Below are 25893 nucleotides of genomic sequence, written 5' to 3'. Positions count from 1 at the left end.
TGAGCCACCGAGCCCGACCTCCCCAGTCATTAAGTCGGCTTGTACGTCCATCATCGGTTGCTATGGGTACCAAATCTATCCCGGAATCCCCGCGGATTTCCTTTGCAATAGCTTAATCACAATGCAACGGGGGATTTATTTAGGCGATACATAATCATATGTCACTGCCAATGATAAAACATATTCCCAATAGACACAGCCGGTATATGTCATCGCAACACAACCCTGTAACCTTGACCGACAAGTGACCTCCAGGGTCACGGAATATGAGAGCTTCAGTCAGCATGGGAGAAACTCGATTATGTTGACGTGCATGAAACGGCAGCTAATCTATTCCATCAGAGGAATCTATCAAAGACAGTGTTAATAGTAGCGATAGTCAGGTAGGTTTTGTGACGAGAGCTGTCATAGGCCGATAAGTGCATGCGCAGCATTTAATGTTTATACATAGATGTTCATTGGCCGTGTTTACTTGCAAATTTCACAGCTGATTCCCGTCACGTACACAGCGTCGTTTGAATAACTTCCTCGTTCAGCATTGTTAATTAAACCGTAATATGCTGTTATATGTGTCGAATATATTATTGACTGATTATACAGCCTACATTATTGAAAACTCGAATATTGTTTAGTATTTGTACTGTTTGTGACTGCACTTGTCTGTGTGACGTGACCTGTGCCGTGAACATCGGCGCGTCAGTGGATTTTGCACGGGCGGAATGAGGAAAAGGTTCGTCGTTGATAGATCACGGTTACATACTTGAATAATAGATAAGAATTCATGGCGTAACGTGCACAGTAGGTATTGATCTGAAGTACGAATAATGAGATTACGAAATCAATTTTAAGATGTTATTAGGTTGGTTGATTTACGCCGCACTCAGAAATATTCCAGCTTTCTGACGGGGGTCTGTAAATAATCGAGTCAGGACCAGCCAATCTAGTGATTGACATCATGAGCATCAATCCACGCAATTGTGCTACGATGACATGCATCAACCAAGTCAGCGAGCCTGACCACCCGATCCTGTCAGTCGCCTCTTATGACAAGCATAGTCACCTTTTATAGCAAGCACGGGTTGCTGAAGACCTATTCTCTTTCTCCATTTATATAATTTCCACAGTTAAAAATTTGCCCTTGACGCCAAGTGGAATCTGTTTCGGCAGAATATCTAGCCTGGTTATTTCTTGCATTGACAATTTATATTTAAATTAGGATTGATATCATAACATTTTAATATTGATATCATCAATTTTATTTTTAGATATCAATACTTCAATTTGTGATAATTAAAATATGTGACAAAAAAATGTATTTTTTGAAATAAAACAAATCAAATCTGAAGTATTTATTGTATCACAAATTCAATTCGGAGAAGTCAATTTAGTTTTTAATGATAAATTTAATTTATGATAGTTCATAAATGAATTTGTGATATCTTAACATTCATGAATTTGATAAATTTAATATATTAACTCATTAATTTCATGATTTACAGTAAGTATTGGCGACATAGTAATTAGCCTTTATTCATTCCGACAAAGATAGCCCTTACTGGTTGCTATGACAAAATGTACCCTTCTAGTTAATTATCACACCTAAATTCAAAGGACACTTGGGGGTCGGGTAGCATAGTGGTTAAAGCCTTCGCTCATCACGCCGAGGACCCGGGTTCGATTCCTGACATGGGTACAATGTGTGAAGCCCATTTCTGGTGTCCCCCGCCGTACAGTTGAAAATGAAACCATTTTGATCCTTGTTTGTTTGTTGCATATTCACTTTGACAAGGGCAATGAAAATAAAATCTATATGCATGCATATTGACGTTCTACTGCACTGTAGCCCATTGCGTAGTAACAGTATTGATTATGGCGATGTGTAGAATTCAGATAAATTCCAGCCATGCAGCTAGACGGCAAAACTGGAAAGTCTAATAAATCTATTTGTCTATTGTCTAAATAAATAAACCCAGTTGAAATATGCTAGTTAGAATATGCCAGTTAAAATTAATGGGAGTTATTAGGATGCTGGTCATGATATACCGTTGGTTGGTTGGTTTTTTGTTTAATGCCGCACTCAGCAATATTCCAGCTATATGACGACGGTCTGTAAATAATCGAGTCTGGACCAGACAATCCAGTTATTAATATCATGAGCATCGATCAACGCAACTGGGACCGATGACATGTATCAACCAAGTCAGCGAGCCTGACCACCCGATCCCGTTAGTCGCCTTTTACGACAAGCATAGTCACCTTTTACGGCAAGTATGGGTTGCTGAAGACCTATTTTACCCCGGAATCTTCACGGGTCCAAGTTAGTGAAAGTCAAATTAACCTCAGCTCAATCGAACAGCTGTTTTCTATCAATTTTGAATTTGTTTTAATTCTTTTACAATGTCATAATAAAACTTGTTGGTAATATAAATTCGTCAACCAAGACAGTGAACCTAGTTGATGCATGACATCATATCCCAGTTGCTTAGATCTTTGCTCATGATGTCAATCACTGGATTGTCTGGTTCAGACTCAATTATTAACAGACCACCGTCATATACCTTAAAAAAAATATATTGCTGAGTTCAGCGTTTAACAACCAACAAACATAATCTTATGATTATGTAGCGGCCATAAAATTTCTGAGTCCCGTGACGGGATTTGAAACCAAGGACATTCTGATCATAGGTCAGACGCCTTGTCCACATGACCAAAGAGGTTAACCCTGTCAGCAAGCTGACAAGGTAAGGATGTCATCTGTGGGATGACTCCACACCCTGCTACAATTACATTTCTTGTTCACATTATTTGGATTTTAGTAATGGGTCCCATCTTCAGTATCTGTGCAGAAAATACTTGAATGTCAATTTTGACAGCTTAACCGTTGTTAATTGACTGTTAGTGTTGACACATGAAATCTGCTATTTAGCTGCCCCCTTAAGCTTGAGGCTGCACATTTGGATAGTCTGTATAAAAACATTGTATTTGAAGTCATCCTTTGACGTAGTTGAAAAGGTGAGGTTTAACAACGCGTTGGTCGGTCTGACATTGATTAATGAATAATTTGCATTCTCGTATATGCAAGGGGCCGACGTATGGTTCTCAGTAGGAAGTGACAACTTGGAGATGATGGCTTGCGGTATATACAGTTTTACTTTATATATTTACATATATACATACAAAAGACACTATGTGCCAGGTCAGCACATAGTGGTAGTGGTTGTTGTCTAGGTGCCCCGGAGCACCCAGCCTAACCCTAGCTAGGCTAAGGGTAAGACCTTTCTTTTTCTCCTCTTTTTCAATCTCTCTGGGCCAAGGCTTATATAGCCAAGATCACCTGACATTTAGTAAGTAATAAATATAAATGTAAACAGTAATTCATCAGTGACATTCCTAAAAAAAATCGTTCAGGATGGCAGATGGTCGATGTACACAAAAATGGGGATTAAAAATTAGGATTAGCATCTTATAAATAACAGCAATTAAGTGTTTCAAGGCTTATAGATGTCATGGCTCCAGGGTAATGAGCCTTTGCAATTAAATGTTATTCAGACAATGGGTGTCGTAAATCAGTTGCTATGACAGGTGACCTAAGAGTCGTGTGACATGACCCAAGCTCTGGTGGTGAACATGACCTCCGATGCTGACTTACAAACAGCGGGATGCCTCGTTGTGAATGTGTTTGCTTGTCTTGAAAAGGGTGCGGGTTGTATTTTACCCACAATGCAGTGTATGTTTGTTAGAAACACTCAGCACGGTTTAGGCACACTCTTAAACAACAGATGGTCAGGTAAACACTTGAGACGCTTCTCATTTGTGAGAGGTTTATTCAAACCACGAGAGCTTCAAATAACGTTTTGAGCAATTAAGTTTTTACTCGAAGGTTTCTATTTTAATTAGGTTATTACATTTTCATTGGGTAATCAATATTTTTTCACTCATCTATTCATCACTCTATTGGGTTTCATTTTGAGATTTAAAAAAAAGAAGATAATGTTTTAGAATTATATATCTGTACTAAATATATTGGCTTGACACGGAAAGAAAATTAGCTCGTAATTGTGTTTCGGAAATTAGCTCCTTTGTGCACATGCTGAAAAAGCTTCCTTGGGTATTTACGTGTGCTGTTTTTGTACATGATGTAAAATTAAACGAAAAAGGCTGGGATCACCTTTAAGGGTGCTAACTCTACGTTATGTAGAAATATTGAAATTTCCTCTGATTATGTAGGATAGATGGTAGCATTTACGTGGTTAATAGCTCCTCACCGATATGTAGTTCGCTTGGGACAGCACGTTTCAGATCTTGCCCCACGTGCGGGCACGTGCATTGTCGGATGCATGCCGATGTAGTGTTTACAGTCGTGGGTCGTATGGTAAGAGCACTCCGATTGGTTGGTGACAGGCTGGATTAGCCAGTGGCTGCACCGTTAAGACGTGTTGACCCAGAGGTTACATGTCCTTGCGAGTATATAAGAGATAGGTGCGAATGCTCTCATTGTCTTGCATGATCGAGAAGATCAGTACAGGTGAGGGAGACCACACCAAATTACCGTGTTCGGAGGACGAACAATTCCCCAATCCCTAGTGATTTTAGGCAATAAAGATCTAAATTCTGTTACAATTTTAGAATTATTGGGTAAATTGTTAGAAAGCTGGGTTGGACGGGTGGATTTAATCAGGAAATAATGTCAGCTATGTGATGTAGCTACATAGCCCAATTGTGTTTGGAGGTTTGAAAGGGTGGTTTGTTTTCAAAGACTGTGTTAAGGATGTTGTAGGGATTAAAGTGGGTTAGTGAGGGGTTTGCTTTAGGCTGCTTTTGAGTTTTATTTGGAGGGTATAAGTAGGACTTTTGATTAGGATTGATTGATTGATTGATTGATTTGTAATTGTTGTTGAGTTCCTATTTATATTTTGATACAGTTGGTTTTTTTCGTTTTGTTTATTTTTCTGTAATAAACTGTTGAAACTTGATTATATTTTGTTGTGAATCACCTCCCTACATCCAACGAACTGAGGTTGTAAAGGACAGACAGAGGGACCATAGACACTTTATTTTAGTACTTTCGGCATTAATATCTTCTGAATAAAAGAAACACAACGCAAAGTCATTGTGTCTTAAAGTGCCCAAAGCCTGTCCTGTTACAGTTACAAGTAGTATAGACAATGGGGTACAGCAACACCCCATTCTGGACCAAGTCCTGGACCAGAAAATGCTCTCATGCTTTTTAGGAAAATGTATCAAACTGCTTAGGAAAATGTAGCAAGAAGACATGAAGATCCGGATAAGAATTGGTCTTTAAAGCATCCCACGCTTGCCGTAAAAGGCGACTATGCTTGTCATAAGATGTGACTGACGGGATCGGGTGGTCAGGCTCGCTGACTTGGTTGATGCATGTCATCATATCCCAATTGCTCATGATGCCAATCACTGGATTGTCAGGTCCAGACTCGATTATTTACAGACCGCCTTCATATAGCTGGAATATTTCTGAGTGCGGCGTTAAACAACAAACCAACCAACAAACCAAAGATTAAAAAATTGCTTCTGAGCACTGTCAATGTGGATAGGGTTAATGGCCATGTGGCAGCCACTTTGGGGTGAGACCATGATCATTGTTGTAAACTTATTTTATTCATCATAAATAATAAAATCTCTCACATTAATACCTACTGTTTTTGTCTTGTTGAATACAGAATGATCCAGTCCATAATGCACAAAGGGTAGTCTTGTGATCATATCTACATGACCACTACACCATAACTTGTTATAACACTGGAGACAAAGTAGAGTGTGGGCGATATGATTTTTCTTATCTGTCACTAGCATCAACTTCACTGCCACGACTATTTGTCGATCCATTACTGCTCGTTTCCCTTAACGCTACAACCTCTGTGGTCTAATGGATAGAGCGTCTGCCCAGAAGCAGATGGTCAGTGGTTCGAAACATTGTTTAGACAATGCTTTTAATAGAAACTTGAAAAGGAGACGGTTTTAATGCATTCAGAAAATGCCAGGGCAGATGTCTGTCTGTCTGTCTGTCTGTCTGTCCATCCATCTGTCGTCTGTCCGTCCGCCCGTCCGCCCGCCCGCCCGCCTGCCTGCCTGCCTGCCTGCCTGCCTGCCTGCCTGCCTGTCTGTCTATATGTCTATGTGTCTATCTGTCTGTCTGTCTGTCTGTTCAAATAAACATTAATCCCAACCTCCTCTTTCAGGACCAGGCAAAATGTCGGAGAGTCGGCTCCAGCACATGTGTCGGCTGGATGTGGATGCGGAATGCCACAAGCTGAAGAGGACCAGTGTCATATGCACCATTGGTATGCTGTAGGAGAAACTTCTCTATGTCATTAAACTCAGAGCCTATACTCCTACTCTAAACCTCCCTGTGTGAAGACTGGAGGATACCTCCATCACATAGTCCATAGAGTTATCTCCCCTGGTGAATAGAGTTATCTCCCCTGACGAATAGAGTAATCTCCCCTGATGAATGAAGTAATCTCCCCTAACGAATAGAGTATCTCCCCTAACGAATAGAGTAATCTCCCCTGACGAATAGAATGATCTCCCCTAACCAATAGAGTAATCTCCCCTGACAAATAGAATAATCTCGCCTGACGAATAGAGTAATCTCCCCGTTTGAATAGAGTAATCTCCCCTGAGGAATAGAGTAATCTCCCCTGAATAAGTACGCAAGTACTGCTGGAACCAAATTTCCAGTGAAGGATCAGGTGGTCAGCCTTGCTGACTTCGTTGAAAGCATGTCAATGTACAATGGCTCAGATCGATGCTCATGATGTCAGTCACTGGTTGAAAGCATGTCAATGCACAATGGCTCAGATCGATGCTCATGATGTCAGTCACTGGTTGAAAGCATGTCAATGCACAATGGCTCAGATCGATGCTCATGATGTCAGTTACTGGTTGAAAGCATGTCAATGCACAATGGCTCAGATCGATGCTCATGATGTCAGTCACTGGTTGAAAGCATGTCAATGCACAATGGCTCAGATCGATGCTCATGATGTCAGTCACTGGTTGAAAGCATGTCAATGCACAATGGCTCAGATCGATGCTCATGATGTCAGTCACTGGTTGAAAGCATGTCAATGCACATTGGCTCAGATCGATGCTCATGATGTCAGTCACTGGTTGAAAGCATGTCAGTATACAATGGCTCAGATCGATACTCATGATGTCTGACACTGGCTGAAAGCATGTCAGTATACAATGGTTCAGAACATTGCTCATGATGTCAGTCACTGGTTTGTTTGGTCCAGACTTGATTATTTACAGATTGCTGTTATGGCTAAAATATTGCTGAGTGCACACTAAACAACAAAAAATCAATCTGTTAAAACACAAACAAATATACAAACTACCAGTCATTAAAAATACCAGTCCTGATTTCACCAGTCAAAACACAATATATATTATATATACAATGGAATATAATACAGTAACCATTCTCCTATATCACATTGCACGGGTGGCCCAGTTGTCTAAGACGCCGCGTTTCACTGTGCAGAGTTGCGTCCCTTGGGAACGCCTGAAACCTATGATTGTGGGTTGGTATCCCGGTTCTCCCCGACTATGTTTCTAGGTTTGTCAGCACCATACCCGTGCTCATGGGTTTCACCAAAGTGGTAAACGTCTGAGACCTGCATCACTTCGGGCTTTCCTCCCACACCATGACATAACTGGAATACTGTTAAAGCAGGGTTAAATCCAACTCACTCACTCACTGACTCAAAACTATTTGAAACAACAGGTGTACAACAGCATTCTCGCTTAGCTTCAAGCAACAACTGTGTTGCCGGCTCTCCTCCCACATTAAAACACTTTTATTGTTTTATACCAGCCAAATTGTAGTGAAGGAGAAAACTAAAATAAAAATTGAATTGCTATTTTTAAAACAAATTTCCCACAGGTATTTTCCTGTAATGATCTGTGAAGCAAGTAAATAAGATTTTCGTTTATCCCAGGAATGGGAAATATTTTGATTTTGTTAATGAGATCTCACCAACATTATATAACAAGCCTTCACAAAAACTGTTCTTTCATTTTTCTTGGCAGGCCCATCATGTGATTCAGTTGACATTTTACAACAACTATTTGTAAAAGGGGGTGAACATATGCTGCATCAATATGGCACACGGATCTCAACAAGTAAGTTACAAGGGAGGTAATTTGTCTTATTTTTTGTATTGCATACCTGTAATATTTTGTATAATATAACTCCAAAATCAAGCTTGATCTTTGAGAGTTATCTGCCCTTGGAAGGTCAAGGACAAGGATGGCCACTTAGCAGGTGCTTGTTGAACATTGTGGGGATTAGGTGAGATGAGGTGAAATGAGTATTCAAGATAATCACAAATAATTGCACTTTTGACCCAGGTTGCAATAGCGATAGACATAACAAGACCTGTCATACCCATATGTTAAGATTGGTGAGAGGGGAAGGAATGGTGAGGTGCGGTGAGGTGAGGTGACATGTGGGTTTAATGTCGCGTCGAAGATTATTGCACTTATATAGCGACGGCAATCCAGTGAAGTCAGTAAGGGACAACCATTGAATGTTCTGGGAGGAGGAGAGGAGACCAGACAATCCAGTGATTAATATCATGAGCATGGATCCATGTAATTGGCATAGTAGCCTTTTACGGCAAGCATGGGTTGCTGAAGACCTTGCTGTTCCGGCGGGCGGGCGGGCAAATAGGTCTTCAGCAACCCATGCTTGCGTTTTTTATATTTGGGATATTATCATGGTGTCATTTTGAGGATGGGTGGTCAGGTAGCTTTGTGGTTAAAGCGTTCGCTCGTCACGCCGAAGACCCGGGTTCGATTCCTGACAAAGGTACAATGTGTGAAGCCCATTTCTGGTGTCCCCCACTGTGATATTGCTGGAATATTGCTAAAAGTGGCGTAAAACCATACTCACTCACTCATTTTGAGGATGAATATTTAATTTCATATATATTTAAAAAAGATTGTCGGAGGAACCTATGTCTTCATTTGAAATCATTTTTTCCTTTTCAGCAACACCGTGCTACAGTAGACAAAATAAGGGAGGCCGAAACCCTTGCCAATAAGAAACTACCGACTCAGGTTGCCATAGCGATAGACATATCAGGACCTGCCATACACATAGGCCAGTTAAGATCGGTGAGAGGGGAGGGAATGGTGAGGTGAGGTGAGGTGAGGTGAGGAGAAATGTCGTTTAACATTGCGTCCAAGACTATTGCACTTCATACCGCCGTGCATGCTTGGGTGCTTCCGTGCGTGTCAGATGCCGATTTATAGTGCTAGCCCACTAGATACCATCCTGCAGTTTAACATGAATACCCCACTTAGGCACAGTATACGGAACCAGTCCTTGTTTTAGTCCCTTAATGCCAAGCACCAGGCAGGGTAACAACAAGTGCCATCTTTTAATGTCTTTTGGTATGACGCGGCCAGGGATCGATCATGTTCAATATGTTCAAATCTTTAAATATTTAGTGTTAGATTATAGTGGGCTTCTGCATCTCTGAAACACTGGTTATGTGTATAGAGCCCAATATTTGTCGTTGGGTTGGACTTGGTGTAAGAATACATCCTACCAACTGTATCATGAATGACATAATTCATGACCCTTGGAGATCCGGAGTAGAACAGGTCTTCAGCAACCCATGCTTGCCGTAAAAAGCGACTATGCTTTTCGGGGGGTCAGGCTTGCTGACTTGGTTGATGCATGTCATCGTATCCCAAATTCGTGGATCGATGCTCATGATGTCAATCACTGGATTGTCTGGTCCAGGCTAGATTATTTACAGACCACCGTCATATAGCTGGAATATTGCTGAATGCGGCGTTACTCAATAAACAAACAAACAACTTGGAAACGGCAGAGGTTTCATTCACATATCATTCTTATGATCAGGAACTTGGAGGGTCGATCGTTCTGAAGGATGGAGACAACGTAAGGCTGACTAGGGATGCCACATACAAGAACATCTGTGACAAGGAGCACATCTACGTCAACAGGGACGAGTTGATCAGGAAGACTGTCGTGGGAGACACCATCTACCTGGAAGACGGGCCCCTCAGTATCACAGTCAAACACAAAGGTACTACTTGAAAATAACAATGACTCTTTGAGGAGTAGGAGTGAGTGTGAGTGTGTTTTACAACGCTTTTAGCAATATTCCAGCAATATCACGACAGGGGACACAAGAAATGGGCTTCACACATTGTACCAATGTCGGGAATCAAAACCTTGGTCTTCAGGGTGACGAGCGAAAGCTTTAACCACTAGGCTACCCGACCACCCCTTTTGAGGAGTGGGAACTTTCTCTGGTAAGCCTTCTCTGGTAGGCATTCTCTGGTAGACCTTCTCTGGTGGACCTTCTCTGGTAGGCCTTCACTGGTGGACCTTCTCTGGTGGACCTTCTCTGGTAGGCCTTCACTGGTGGACCTTCTCTGGTTTACCTTCTCTGGTTTACCTTCTCTGGTAGACCTTCTCTGGTGGACCTTCTCTGGTAGGCCTTCTCTGGTAGGCCTTCACTGGTGGACCTTCTCTGGTAGACCTTCTCTGGTAGGCCTTCACTGGTGGACCTTCTCTGGTTTACCTTCTCTGGTAGACCTTCTCTGGTGGACCTTCTCTGGTAGGCCTTCACTGGTGGACCTTCTCTGGTTTACCTTCTCAAATAGACCTTCTCTGGTAGACCTTCTCTGGTAGGCCTTCACTGGTGGACCTTCACTGGTAGGCTCTCTCTTGTCTGGCAGGCCATCTCTAGTAAACTTTCTCTGGTAAGCCTTCTCTGGTAGACCTTCTCTGGTAGGTCTTCACTGGTGGACCTTCTCTGGTTTACCTTCTCTGGTGGACCTTCTCTGGTAGATCTTCTCTGGTAGGCCATCTCTGGTAGGCATTGTCTGGTAGGCCATCTCTGGTAGGCATTGTCTGGTAGGCAATCTCTGGTAGGCCATCTCTGGTAGGCCTTCACTGGTGGACCTTCACTGGTAGGCCTTCACTGGTGGACCTTCTCTGGTAGACCTTCTCTGGTAGACCTTCTCTGGTAGGCCTTCTCTTGTGGACCTTCTCTGGTAGACCTTCTCTGGTAGGCCTTCACTGGTGGACCTTCTCTGGTGGACCATCTCTGGTAGGCCTTCACTGGTGGACCTTCTCTAGTGGACCTTCTCTGGTGGACCTTCTCTGGTAGGCCTTCACTGGTGGACCTTCTCTGGTGGACCTTCTCTGGTAGGCCTTCATTGGTGGACCTTCTCTGGTGGACCTTCTCTGGTAGGCCTTCACTGGTGGACCTTCTCTGGTAGGCCTTCACTGGTGGACCTTCTCTGGTTTACCTTCTCTGGTTTACCTTCTCTGGTTTACCTTCTCTGGTAGGCCTTCACTGGTGGACCTTCTCTGGTGGATCTTCTCTGGTGGACCCTCTCTGGTAAACCTTCTCTGGTAGAGCTTCTCTGTAGGGAATTCTCTTTCTACGGCTGCTTTGCAATATAGTTGATATTTTAGCGAGTCAAGACACTTGCCCAGTCCCAGTGAGAGGGAAAGCATGTAGGCGTAAGGTGTCCATGGGTGGAGGAGGAACAGAGTGTATACAAATCTGGGAAGTATTGATGATGTGTGGATGTGTTCTTCTTCATCACCTGTACTTTTCCCAGACCCTGATTACCTGAACTGTGTTGTGGAGACAGAGGGCGTGTTGCGGAACTATGACGAGTGCCACGTCCCGGGGATGTTGTCAGGGAAACAGAAGTTGACAGACAAAGATGTCAATGACATTGTATTTGCACTGAGGAACGAGGTGAGAAGATTTGTTGATGTATTTTCATAAATTATGAATTAATAATAAGGCTGACATGATTCTACATTGTAGCTGTGTTTCATGGGGGTGGAGCTCCGGTTAACATGTAATAAAACCTTTATACCCCAGATAGATATGATCTTCGTATCGTGGGTGTGGAGCTTCTATTAACATGTTATAAAATCTTTATACCCCAGATAGATATGATCTTCATATCGTGGGTGTGGAGCTCAAGTTAACATGTAATAAAACCTTTATTCCCCAGATAGATATGATCTTCGTATCGTGGGTGTGGAGCTCCAGTTAACATGTAATAAAACCTTTATTCCCCAGATAGATATGATCTTCATATTGTGGGTGTGGAGCTTCAGTTAACATGTAATAAAACCTTTATCCCCCAGATAGATATGATCTTCATATCGTGGGCGTGGAGCTCCAGTTAACATGTAATAAAACCTTTATTCCCCAGATAGATATGATCTTCATATCGTGGGCGTGGAGCTCCAGTTAACATGTAATATAACCTTTATAGCCCAGATAGATATGATCTTCGTATTGTGGGTGTGGAGCTTCAGTTAACATGTAATAAAACCTTTATTCCCCAGATAGATATGATCTTCATATCGTGGGCGTGGAGCTCCAGTTAACATGTAATATAACCTTTATACCCCAGATAGATATGATCTTCGTATCGTGGTTGTGGAGCTCCAGTTAACATGTAATAAAACCTTTATTCCCCAGATAGATATGATCTTCATATCGTGGGCGTGGCGCTCCAGTTAACATGTAATATAACCTTCATAGCCCAGATAGATATGATCTTCGTATCGTGGTTGTGGAGCTCCAGTTAACATGTAATAAAACCTTTATTCCCCAGATAGATATGATCTTCATATCGTTGGTGTGGAGCTCCAGTTAACATGTAATAAAACCTTTATACCCCAGATAGATATGATCTTGGTATCGTGGGTGTGGAGCTCCAGTTAACATGTAATAAAACCTTTATTCCCCAGATAGATATAATCTTCGTATCGTGGGTGTGGAGCTCAAGTTAACATGTAATAAACCTTTATTCCCCAGATAGATATGATCTTCGTATCGTGGGTGTGGAGCTTCAGTTAACATGTAATAAAACCTTTATACCCCAGATAGATATGATCTTCGTATCGTGGGTGTGGAGCTCAAGTTAACATGTAATAAAACCTTTATACCCCAGATAGATATGATCTTCGTATCGTGGGTGTGGAGCTCCAGTTAACATGTAATAAAACCTTTATACCCCAGATAGATATGATCTTCGTATCGTGGGTGTGGAGCTTCAGTTAACATGTAATAAAACCTTTATCCCCCAGATAGATATGATCTTCGTATCGTGGGTGTGGAGCTTCAGTTAACATGTAATAAAACCTTTATTCCCCAGATAGATATGATCTTCGTATCGTGGGTGTGGAGCTCTGGTATTGTACAGCTGGTGAGAAGAGAGCTAGGAATCAAGGCTGATCAGGTCAAGGTCATTGCTAAAATTGAAAACCATGAGGGCGTGAAGAGGTAAGCTGAAGGGGAACAACTCTGTATACCCCCAATACTTTAAATCATCATTTACTTGTTTTTCTTAAGAAAAAGTTTGGAAACTGGATGTATAATATATTAGTTTCCACACTATCTCATTTTCTGTGATTCAAAGGGAATCTTCTTATTGGACTAAAGAGTGAAAATGTCAAGGCTGACTGTCCTCCAAATAGCGACCATTTTGGTCACCATTGCAACTTAAATCTATGATTGCGACCTAAATTTATCTACAGCTCGCCACATGGCAACCTAAAAGTAAACATACTGTATTTGACGTAATAAGCGCCCTGCTCTAATAAGTGCCCACGGCGATATTTGCCAATATATTGGCTAGTGAACAATCCCAACTAGCACCCCTTCCGATTGATCAATGTACACAAGACTTATTTATTTGTGTATAATACATGTGTTATATGCATCCATAGTTATGGGAAATTAAATTCTGGAAAAATATATCTGTCGTATATAAACATTTCAGGCTGTCAGCATAAACCACGAAATTTACAATCTTTCAACTCTGTTGTTTTTCACCAAAATAATATTATAATAAGAGCCCCCTATGTTTAAATTTTGAAAGTGCCCTGGGCGCTTATTATGTTGATTACGGTAACTGGCTACAGTATCTGTTTTAGGCTAAAAAAATAATACTTTTAGTTCTCAGGCACCGTCAACATCCTCATAAAGTCAGCCGCATGTTTTTTTTTCCATTTTATTTTTTTTACAAAAATCTTTAAATATTTTGCATCTTGAACACACGACCCCGGAAATGCTACAGTACTTAAGAATAAAATGATTTCGCTGAAATTATTGTAAACAAAATTTGGTTACATACCAGCTTGAACAACCAAAAAAAAGAAAGAAAAACTACCGCCCGCCCGCACAATATTTTCAAAAGCCATTGCCTGAGAACCAATTCTTTTATTTTTTAAAGCCTAAGATATGAATAGACAGTAATTGCAAATCTTATGAACAAACTTGTTTGCAAGGCCAATGTGGTATACATAATTACTTATGAATGTTTGATATGATGATGTTTATTTATTTAATGTTAATACAACTACAGGGGTTTCATTTATAGCTTGGTTATTGTACCCTGTTGCATTTGCATAAAATAACTGTTTGACAGGCTTTCTAGAAGTTGGCAAAATAAGTTAGAAAAGCATACAACTTTATGGACAACAAATTCTGACATATTGCATACAGCGACATTTCGATGTAGATTCTTACATCGCTATCAAGCAGGAGTGCTATATGCAATAAACCAGAAATTGTTATCCATAAAGTTGTACGTTTTACTTGCATGAACGTAAGTGATATTTTACCACACGTGCCTAAAGGAAATATTTACATTATTATTTAATGTATCTGTCTATTACAACTGGCCCGTGAAGATCCGGGGTAGAATAGGTCTTCAGCAACCCATGCGTGCCGTAAAAGGTGACTATGCTTGTCGTAAAAGGAGACTAACGGGATTGGGTGGTCAGGCTCGCTGACTTGGTTGATGCATGTCATTGGTCCCAATTGCGTGTATTGATGCTCATGATGTCAACCACTGGATAGTCTGGTCCAGGCTCGATTATTTACAGACCGCCGTCATACAGCTGGAATATTGCTGAGTGCGGCTTTAAACAACAAACCAACCAACCAACCAACAACTAAACTATCTTTAGACTTCACACGATGAAGCTCCTGCAAAAGTGTCCGATCTCAATTGAAACCTATGAGCACATGGCCTATCCCAGATTCTCAGTCTGGCTCCTTGGAAAAATAGTTGGCTCCAAAGAACTTAGATTTGGCTCATAAAATATTCATGTTACGAGCCACTTGTCTCCCGAATAAACAAGTGATCTCAGAGGGCTGGCTGAACATTGTGGAAGACTCGATTATGGTGTGCAGTTCCCCCACTCAGTGCACCTGTGCAGAGTTGTGTCCCTTAGGCATGCCAGGATCATGTTCACCCTAATTATATGTTAAGGTTTGTCAGCACCATACCCATACCACTGGGTTTCACCAAAGTGGAAAACGTCTGATGTCGCCAGGGGGCACGCTTGGCCAAGTCGTTTAAGGCGCCACAATTCGCTGTGAAGAGTTGCATCCCTTAGACACACCAGGATCATGGTTCACCCTTATTACGTGTCAAAGTTTGTCGGCACCATACCCGTACCACTGGGTTTCACCAAAGTGGTAAACGTCTGATTTCGCCAGGGGGCACGGGTGGCCCAGTTATTTAGGGCGCCACAATTCGCTTAGTAGGATTGCCTCCCTTAGGCATACCAGAATCCTGGTTCACCCTGATTATGTTTCTAGGTTTGTCAGCGCCATACCCGAACTACTGGTTTCACCACAGTGGTAATTTCCACCTCTCTCAGACTTTGAGAGAGAACTGTCTGACAAGCATTATGTAAGTGATGATAATGTCACATCTACTGCAGAGGACATTTGACATCACCAGGAACGGCCCAGTGGAAAAACTGCAGGCCCAAACATTTTTACATAAGCAGGGAGACGTACTCTTGCAACGTATATTACAAAACACAACCAGTCAACCAGAAGCTTTTACTGCTATCACACCGAGTTCCCAGAGACTCGGTGGTGATAGATGAAGCTTACATTTATCCGGAAATTATCAGCTTGTAAAACTTCTTTGTGACTCCATGTTATTTGAAAGGTCTAATTCTACTGTTTATAAATATGAAAGTATGATTTTCATGTTACTTAAATAATGCTTAATAAATAATCACTTAAATAAAATGCAGGCCATACGGGCATGCTGAAATTTAAGACTATCAGCCCGAGAACAAATCTGTCAGCCTCGGGCCTCGGGGCTCGGGCCTACGGGCCGATGTCTACTTCGAACACTGCTGCTACATCAGTGGGGTCCAGGGACTCCAGCAGCGTTGGCAGAATGGTGTCGACCTCGCACAGGATTGTGTTGAAAAATAATTAACGCATCCATCAACACAGTCCATCATAGTTAGACTCAGACTTTTTCACCTTACCCTCGTATACCATCTACATATACCAAGTGAGTAAGAGAAGAGTCCCAAAATTAAGACATGAAAGGAACAGTGTCCGTAACATTGTTAGTAATAATTACTCCATTTTTTAGTCTCCAATGGATTTTTACAGATGTGTTTCCCATCTCTCGTAGGTATGATGAGATCTTGAGAGTTTCTGATGGCACCATTGTTGCTCGGGGCAACCTTGGTGTAGATCTACCGCCAGAGAAGGTATTCCTTGCACAGAAGCTTATGATTGGGCGATCTCGTCGCGCAGGGAAACCAGTCATCTGTGCTTCACAGGTAATAAATATGCATGGAATTGAAAGGTTAAGGGTCAGCAATTTGACTCTGGATTCAAACTCAGGACAGTCAACGGGAACTGCAATGTCTCGGGGTCTCCATCCTCTGTCATCCAGGGTTTTATATATGTGTCATATTATTAACACCCTGGACCCATTTCTGCCATAACTTCCCTTTAGAAGTGTTTTAGGTTGGTGAGGTAGCCTAGTGGTTAAAGCGTTTGCTCGTCACGCAGAGTATCCGGGTTCGACTCCTGACAGGGGTACAATGTGTGAAGCCCATTTCTGGTGTCCCCTGCAGTTATATTGCTGGAATATTGCTAAAAGTGGTGTTAAACCATACTCACACTCACTCACTCACTCACTCACTCACTCACTCAGAAGTTTGTTTGTTGAATGCCTCACTCAGCAATAGTCAAGCTCTATGATGGCGGACTCGAAATAATCAAATCTGGACCAGACAATTCAGTGATTGATATTGTGAGCAACGATCCACGCTGTCAAGGTACACCGATCCATTAGTGAGTGAGTATGGTTTTACGCCGCTTTAAGCAATATTCCAGCAATATCACGGCGGGGGACACCAGAAATGGGCTTCACACATTGTACCCATGTGGGGAATCGAACCCGGGTCTTCGGCATGACGAGCATACGCTTTAACCACTAGGCTACCCGTCCGCCTCCCGATCCATTAAGTTGTCTCTTACGACCAGCAAAGGTGGCTGAGGACAATTCTAACCTAAAGTCCCCTCTGTGTCCTTCACGAGTGACATCACCATATCAGGTTTTCTGACTTGGCTGAGAATTTCTCTTGTTCGTGAGTTTAAAACGTAAATTTGGCATAAATCTGCATTCAAAATTATTGGCTCATATTAGCCAGCACTCCATATGAGTTCACAGTGAATCAGAAGACTGTATAAATATACTTTTAGATGTAAAAACTTGGTGGGAAATGGTCAAGCACCAAGACATTCCCAGTTGTATTTTGACCCGTGAAGATTCCGGGGTAGAAAAGGTCTTCAGCAACCCATGCTTGCCTTAAAAGGCGACTATGCTTGTCATAAAAGGCGACTAACGGGATCGGGTGGTCAGACTCGCTGACTTGGTTCATGCATGTCATCATATCCCAATTGCATGGATCGATGCTCATCATATTAATCACTAGATTTTCTGGTTCAGACTCGATTATTTTCAGACCGCCGTTATATAGCTGGAATAATGCTGAGTGCGGTGTTAAACAACCAACCAACCAACCATTTTAGTTCACAGTGAATCAGAAGACTGTATAAATATGCTTATAGATGTAAAGACTTGGTGGGAAATGGTCATGCTATTTGATAAGGTATGCAGATGCTTCGTTGTAGATGTTGCAGAGCATGGTGCGTAATCCTCGACCTACACGCGCTGAAGCGGGGGACGTTGCCAACGCCATCCTTGACGGTGTAGACTGCTTGATGTTGTCTGGCGAGACTGCCTTCGGGAAGCATCCAATCAAAGCTGTCGAGACACTGGTTGCTGTAAGAACTGAACTTTGGAATGGCGCCATGTTTAATAGCAGGATGGAAAGCTTGAACAATTGGTCCCGGGTTGGACATGTTTGTTGTACATTGCCATCTTCCTGAGGCAAGGGTGTTAACTGACTATAAAAGTCCAGTTACCACCCTTGCCGAACTAGGCTGGAATTTTTAAATTCAATCGTAGCTCGGCTGGAACCATGGAGTTATATTTTGACCTAACTAACGAGTCTATGCATAGCCCAGTCAAGATTGCGTAATGGAATCAACATCAGGTTCGTAAACTGCCGTGCAGATTTTGGTTGTGGAATTTGCAAAGCATGTGAACCGTCATCTCAGCGTCAACAGATATTTTCCAAATCTTTTCATGTTTAATCACGGTGCTCTCGTGATTTGATGCACTTCCCGAAGTTTCACCCGTTTTATTACAATATAGATCTTGATTATTGATCAGATCGTCTTCACTGGGCGCCGCCATTTTGTTTGAAGCAAATGCATGTGATAAGAGAGGTGGAATCTGATTGGTCAATGGGAATGACATAGAAGGGACTTAACTCGTAATACCCACTGATGAGCTATGATTGAATTTGAAAATTCCAGCCTAGTTTGGCAAGGGTGGAAACTGGACTTTTACAGTCAGTTAACTCCCTTGCCTCGGGAAGATGGTATTTCCCCTGCCATGATATGGCTGAAATATTACTATTATTGTTGTCTTCGTTTCAAGCAATGTTTTCTCCAACATGAAGTGCCTTATAAAGTTTGGGAACCCTCAACATTCATTGAATCAAACCTGAAGCCTGGATTATGGAGATGAAGCTATTGCTTAGTTCATAGAAGGCAGATGGTCTCTGTTGGTCAATGGCTTGCAGCAATTAGCTACTTGTTCAATCTGTTCCAGGTGTGTCAGGAGTCTGAAGCAGCACTAGCCACGGACACATTGTTCCGCATCCTGCGTCAAGTTACAATACTGCAGTATGATCACACAGAAACTGTTGCCATGACAGCAGTGGAGAGTGCCATCCGGGCGGAAGCAGCAGCCATCTTAATTCTCACTAGCTCTGGGCGGTAAGTCTGTAGTCAGTCCATCTTCCGATCAGTCCATCTGCCCACCAGTCAATCTGCCCACCAGTCCATCTGCCCACCAGTCTGTCTGCCCACCAGTCTGTCTGCCCACCAATATGTCTGCCCACCAGTCCATCTGCCCACCAGTCCGTCTGCCCACCAGTCCATCTGCCCACCAGTCCATCTGCCTACTAGTCCATCTGCCTACCAGTCCATCTGGCCACCAGTCCATCTGCCCACCAGTCCATCTGCCTACTAGTCCATCTGCCTACCAGTCCATCTGGCCACCAGTCTATCTGCCCACCAGTCCGTCTGCCCACCAGTCCATCTGGCCACCAGTCCAACTGCCCACCAGTCCGTCTGCCCACCAGTCCATCTGCCCACCAGTCCAACTGCCCACCAGTCTGTCTGGCCACCAGTCCATCTGCCCACCAGTCCGTCTGGCCACCAGTCTGTCTGCCCACCAGTCCATCTGGCCACCAGTCCGTCTGCCCACCAGTCCGTCTGGCCACCAGTCCATCTGGCCACCAGTCCATCTGGCCACCAGTCCATCTGGCCACCAGTCCGTCTGCCCACCAGTCCATCTGGCCACCAGTCCATCTGGCCACCAGTCCATCTAGCCACCAGTCCATATGGCCACCAGTCTGTCTGGCCACCAGTCCGTCTGGCCACCAGTCTGTCTGGCCACCAGTCCATCTGGCCACCAGTCTGTCTGGCCACCAGTCCATCTGGCCACCAGTCTGTCTGGCCACCAGTCTGTCTGGCCACCAGTCCATTTGGCCACAAGTCCATCTGCCCACCAGTCCATCTGGCCACCAGTCCATCTGCCCATCAGTCTGTCTGCCCACCAGTCCATCTGGCCACCAGTCTGTCTGCCCACCAGTCCATCTGCCCACCAGTCCCTCTGGCCACCAGTCTGTCTGCCCACCAGTCCATCTGGCCACCAGTCTGTCTGCCCACCAGTCCATCTGCCCACCAGTCCATCTGCCCACCAGTCCATCTGGCCACCAGTCTGTCTGCCCACCAGTCCATCTGGCCACGTCTGCCTGCCCACCAGTCCATCTGGCCACCAGTCCATCTGGCCACCAGTCTGTCTGCCCACCAGTCCATCTGGCCACGTCTGTCTGCCCACCAGTCCATCTGGCCACGTCTGTCTGCTCACCAGTCCATCTGGCCACCAGTCCATCTGGCCACCAGTCCATCTGGCCACCAGTCTGTCTGCCCACCAGTCCATCTGGCCACCAGTCCGTCTGCCCACCAGTCCATCTGGCCACCAGTCTGTCTGGCCACCAGTCCATCTGGCCACCAGTCTGTCTGGCCACCAGTCCATCTGCCATTCAGTCCATCTGGCCACAAGTCCATCTGTCCACCAGTCCATCTGGCCACCAATCTGTCTGTCCACCAGTCCATCTGGCCACCAATCTGTCTGTCCACCAGTCCATCTGGCCACCAATCTGTCTGTCCACCAGTCCATCTGGCCACCAGTCTGTCTGCCCACCAGTCCGTCTGCCCATCAGTCTGTCTGCCCACCAGTCCGTCTGGCCACCAGTCCATCTGCCCACCAGTCCATCTGCCCATCAGTCCATCTGCCCACCAGTCTGTCTGCCCACCAGTCCATCTGGCCACCAGTCTGTCTGCCCACCAGTCCATCTGGCCACCAGTCTGTCTGCCCACCAGTCCATCTGGCCACGTCTGTCTGCCCACCAGTCCATCTGGCCACGTCTGTCTGCTCACCAGTCCATCTGGCCACCAGTCCATCTGGCCACCAGTCTGTCTGCCCACCAGTCCATCTGGCCACCAGTCCGTCTGCCCACCAGTCCATCTGGCCACCAGTCTGTCTGGCCACCAGTCCATCTGGCCACCAGTCTGTCTGGCCACCAGTCCATCTGCCATTCAGTCCATCTGGCCACAAGTCCATCTGTCCACCAGTCCATCTGGCCACCAATCTGTCTGTCCACCAGTCCATCTGGCCACCAATCTGTCTGTCCACCAGTCCATCTGGCCACCAATCTGTCTGTCCACCAGTCCATCTGGCCACCAGTCTGTCTGCCCACCAGTCCGTCTGCCCATCAGTCTGTCTGCCCACCAGTCCGTCTGGCCACCAGTCCATCTGCCCACCAGTCCATCTGCCCATCAGTCCATCTGCCCACCAGTCTGTCTGCCCACCAGTCCATCTGGCCACCAGTCTGTCTGCCCACCAGTCCATCTGGCCACCAGTCTGTCTGCCCACCAGTCCGTCTGCCCATCAGTCTGTCTGCCCACCAGTCCGTCTGGCCACCAGTCCATCTGCCCACCAGTCCATCTGCCCATCAGTCCATCTGCCCACCAGTCGGTCTGCCCACAAGTCCATCTGGCCACAAGTCCATCTGTCCACCAGTCCATCTGCCCACCAGTCCATCTGCCCATCAGTCTGTCTGCCCACCAGTCCATCTGGCCACCAGTCCATCTGGCCACCAGTCTGTCTGCCCACCAGTCCATCTGGCCACCAGTCTGTCTGCCCATCAGTCCATCTGCCCACCAGTCTGTCTGCACACCACTCCATCTGCCCACCAGTCTGTCTGCCCACCAGTCTGTCTGCCCATCAGTCCATCTGCCCACCAGTCTGTCTGCCCACAAGTCTGTCTGCCCATCAGCTCATCGGCCTATTACCCACTTGTTTTTGTTTCTAATTGTTTACAGTGGCAGATGGAATACACCGTAGTGTAAATGTACACATTCTCACTTGTACTTCAGATCAGCAGGCCTTGTATCCCACTACCGTCCACCCTGCCATATTGTGGCCATCACACGTGTGCCCCAAGTAGCCCGATGTCTGCATCTACACCGGGGCACGCTGCCCATCCTCTATGAAGGTGAGATTATACACGTCTTATGCCCCATGTAGCCCGATGTCTGCACCTTCTATGAAGGTGAGATTGTACACGTCTTGTGCCCCACGTCGCCCGATGTCTGCCCCTTCTATGAAGGGGAGATTATACACATCATGTGCCCCACACAGCCCGATGTCTGCACCTTCTATGAAGGTGAGATTTTACACGTCTTGTGCCCCACGCAGCCCGATGTCTGCACCTTCTCTAAAGATGAGATTCTACACGTCTTGTGCCCCACACAGCCCGATGTCTGCACCTTCTATGAAGGTGAGATTTTACACGTCTTGTGCCCCACACAGCCCGATGTCTGCACCTTCTATGAAGGTGAGATTATACACATCCTGTGCCCCAAGTAGCCCGATATCTGAATCTTCTATAAAGGTGAGATTATACACGTCTTGTGCCCCACGTAGCCCGATGTCTGCAGCTGCTATGAAGGTGAGATTATACACGTCTTGTGCCCCAAGCAGCCCGATGTCTGCACCTTCTATAAAGATGAGATTATACACGTCTTGTGCCCCACATAGCCCAATGTCTGCACCTTCTATAAAGATGAGATTATACACGTCTTGGGTCCCACGCAGCCCGATATCTGCACCTTCTATGAAGATGAGATTATACACGTCTTGTGCCCCACGCAGCCCGATGTCTGCACCTTCTATGAAGGTGAGATTATACACGTCTTGTGCCCCACACAGCCCGATGTCTGCACCTTCTATGAAGGGGAGATAATACACGTCTTGTGCCCCAGGTAGCCCGATGTCTGCATCTACACCGGGGCACGCTGCCCATCCTCTATGAAGGTGAGATTATACACGTCTTGTGCCCCACGCAGCCCGATGTCTGCAGCTTCTATGAAAGTGAGATTATACACATCATGTGTCCCAAGTAGCCCGATGTCTGCACCTTCTATGAAGGTGAGATTATACACATCCTGTGCCCCATGTAGCCCGATGTCTGAGATTAAACATTTAGGTTTAGGTAAAACTGGGCAATGAATACTGTCGGTCATGTTTATTTTTTTGGGTTCGCCGAAATCAGAACCCATTAAAGATACCTGCATGCAACTTTTCACACCCACTGACTAATGCTGTGAACCAGGTGTCACTTTGGGTAGAGTATTTGTAAACATCTGTTTTAAATATATTTATCGTTGTACTGCTAATATATACTTTCAGAGGAACTCGCTGACAGCTGGGGTGAAGACATGGATCGCAGGTTCCATCATGGGATTCTCGTATCTGCCGAATGTGGTATAATCAAGGCAGGAGATACTGTTGTCTTGGTAACTGGGATGAGTCCAGGAACTGGCTTCACAAACACGGTCAGGCTCCTTGTTGTTCCAGACCTGGACAAACTTCAGCCAATCACAAACATGCAATTCTGACTCTATCCTGAATGTATGGTAGTTGATCTAACCAGAGAGTTTGTTTGTTTGTTTGTTGTTTAACCCCGCACTCAGCAATATTCCAGCTTTATGACGGCAGTCTGTAAACAATCGAGTCTGGACCAGACAATAGTGTGATTGACAACGTGAGCATCGACCAACGCAATTGGGATACGATGACATGCATCAACCAAGTCAGCGAGCCGGACCACCCGATCCCGTTAGTTGCATCTTACGACAAGCACAGTCACCTTTTACGGGAAGCATGGGTTGCTGAAGGCCTATTCTACCCCAGATCTCAGTGAGTGAGTGAGTGAGTGAGTGAGCGAGCCAGTGACTTTTACGTCAAGTGTGTGAGTGAGTGTTCTTTTACACTACAATCAATAATACTCAGACTGTATCACGCTGACCAGTAAAATCAGGACCAAACAAACCAGTGGCCGATATTATGAGCAACATCCCGAGTTTTCAGGTACGTCAGCACACAATTAACCTAACCACCCGTCGCACTGAACAACATTCTTAGGTTTTTGAGACCAATTCTACCCTGGAATTTCATCGAGAGGTGGTGTTTGTTTCTTTGTTGCATTTATGCCTTACTCAGCAATATTCTAGCTGTATGACAGCAGCCTGACATAAACATGTCTGGACCAGATCATGCAGTGATTGATATTTTGACCAACGATCCATCTCATCAGGGCACAGTGACACGCTATTGGCCGAGTCAGCGAGCCTGACCAACCGACCAATCAAATCATCTATTATGACCAGTATGGGTTCCTGGGGAACTATTCTAACCTGGAATCCCCATGGTACAACAGCATAGGTTGCTGGGGAACTATTCTAACCTGGAATCCCCACGGTATGACCAGGATAGGTTGCTGGGGAACTATTCTAACCCGGAATCCCCATGGTACGACCAGCATAGGTTGCTGGGGAACTATTCTAACCCGGAATCCCCATGGTACGACCAGCATAGGTTGCTGGGGAACTATTCTAACCTGGAATCCCCACGGTATGACCAGGATAGGTTGCTGGGGAACTATTCTAACCCGGAATCCCCATGGTACGACCAGCATAGGTTTCTGGGGAACTATTCTAACCCGGAATCCCCATGGTACGACCAGCACAGGTTGCTGGGGAACTATTCTAACCCGGAATCCCCACGGTACGACCAGCATAGGTTGCTGGGGAACTATTCTAACCTGGAAACCCCACGGTATGACCATCATAGGTTGCTGGGGAACTTTTCTAACCTGGAATCCCCATGGTATGACCAGCATAGGTTGCTGGGGAACTATTCTAACCTGGAATCTCCACGGTACGACCAGCATAGGTTGCTGGGGAACTATTCTAACCCGGAATCCCCACGGTACGACCAGCATAGGTTGCTGGGGAACTATTCTAACCTGGAATCCCCACGGTACGACCAGCATAGGTTGCTGGGGAACTATTCTAACCCGGAATCCCCACGGTACGACCAGCATAGGTTGCTGGGGAACTATTCTAACCTGGAATCCCCACGGTACGACCAGCATAGGTTGCTGGGGAACTATTCTAACCTGGAATCCCCATGGTACGACCAGCATAGGTTGCTGGAGAACTATTCTAACCTGGAATACCCATGGTACAACAGCATAGGTTGCTGGGGAACTATTCTAACCTGGAATCCCCACGGTACGACCAGCATAGGTTGCTGGGGAACTATTCTAACCTGGAATCCCCATGGTACGACCAGCATAGGTTGCTGGGGAACTATTCTAACCTGGAATCCCTACGGTACGACCAGCATAGGTTGCTGGGGAACTATTCTAACCTGGAATCCCTAAGGTACGACCAGCATAGGTTGCTGGGGAACTATTCTAACCCGGAATCCCCACGGTACGACCAGCATAGGTTGCTGGGGAACTATTCTAACCTGGAATCCCCATGGTACGACCAGCATAGGTTGCTGGGGAACTATTCTAACCCGGAATCCCCACGGTACGACCAGCATAGGTTGCTGGGGAACTATTCTAACCTGGAATCCCCAGGGTGAAAGCATGGAACTGTCCTTAAATGTGTGCAGAAGAATGATGATCGTATATTTATTTTCTCGTCCTTTATATATCTATGTTACAGTGTTTGTTGTGATGTTTACATTTCAGTTAGGGACCGGTCATATATTGTAGGGGAGGGGGAGCCCCTGAGATTCAATTGGGGGTCCTTAAAAAATGACACGGCTAAGGAGAGGGGGAGGGGTGTCAGAACTATAAGAAGTGGGTCATGAAAAAATTACACAGTTCTATTTTTTCAAATATTGTTTTGTTATATTTTTATAATATGTTTTACTTTATATAACAATTGCTAATTTTTTTAGGCGTGGGGTGGGGTGTGTGTGAGGTCAGTC

General features: G+C 44.8%; 1 pseudogene; it reads left to right on the top strand.

Annotated features, from left to right (window-relative positions):
* Nucleotides 1–266: 266 nt before the first annotated feature.
* On the top strand, nt 267–24294 carry LOC139460701 (pyruvate kinase PKM-like; annotated as a pseudogene).
* The last annotated feature ends 1599 nt before the right edge of the window (nt 24295–25893 follow it).

This window comes from Haliotis cracherodii, unplaced genomic scaffold, assembly GCF_022045235.1.
Source record: "Haliotis cracherodii isolate W230 unplaced genomic scaffold, xgHalCrac1.p SCAF_14, whole genome shotgun sequence".
Classification (NCBI taxonomy): domain Eukaryota; kingdom Metazoa; phylum Mollusca; class Gastropoda; order Lepetellida; family Haliotidae; genus Haliotis; species Haliotis cracherodii.
This window is presented reverse-complemented; position numbering and strand designations above follow the sequence as displayed.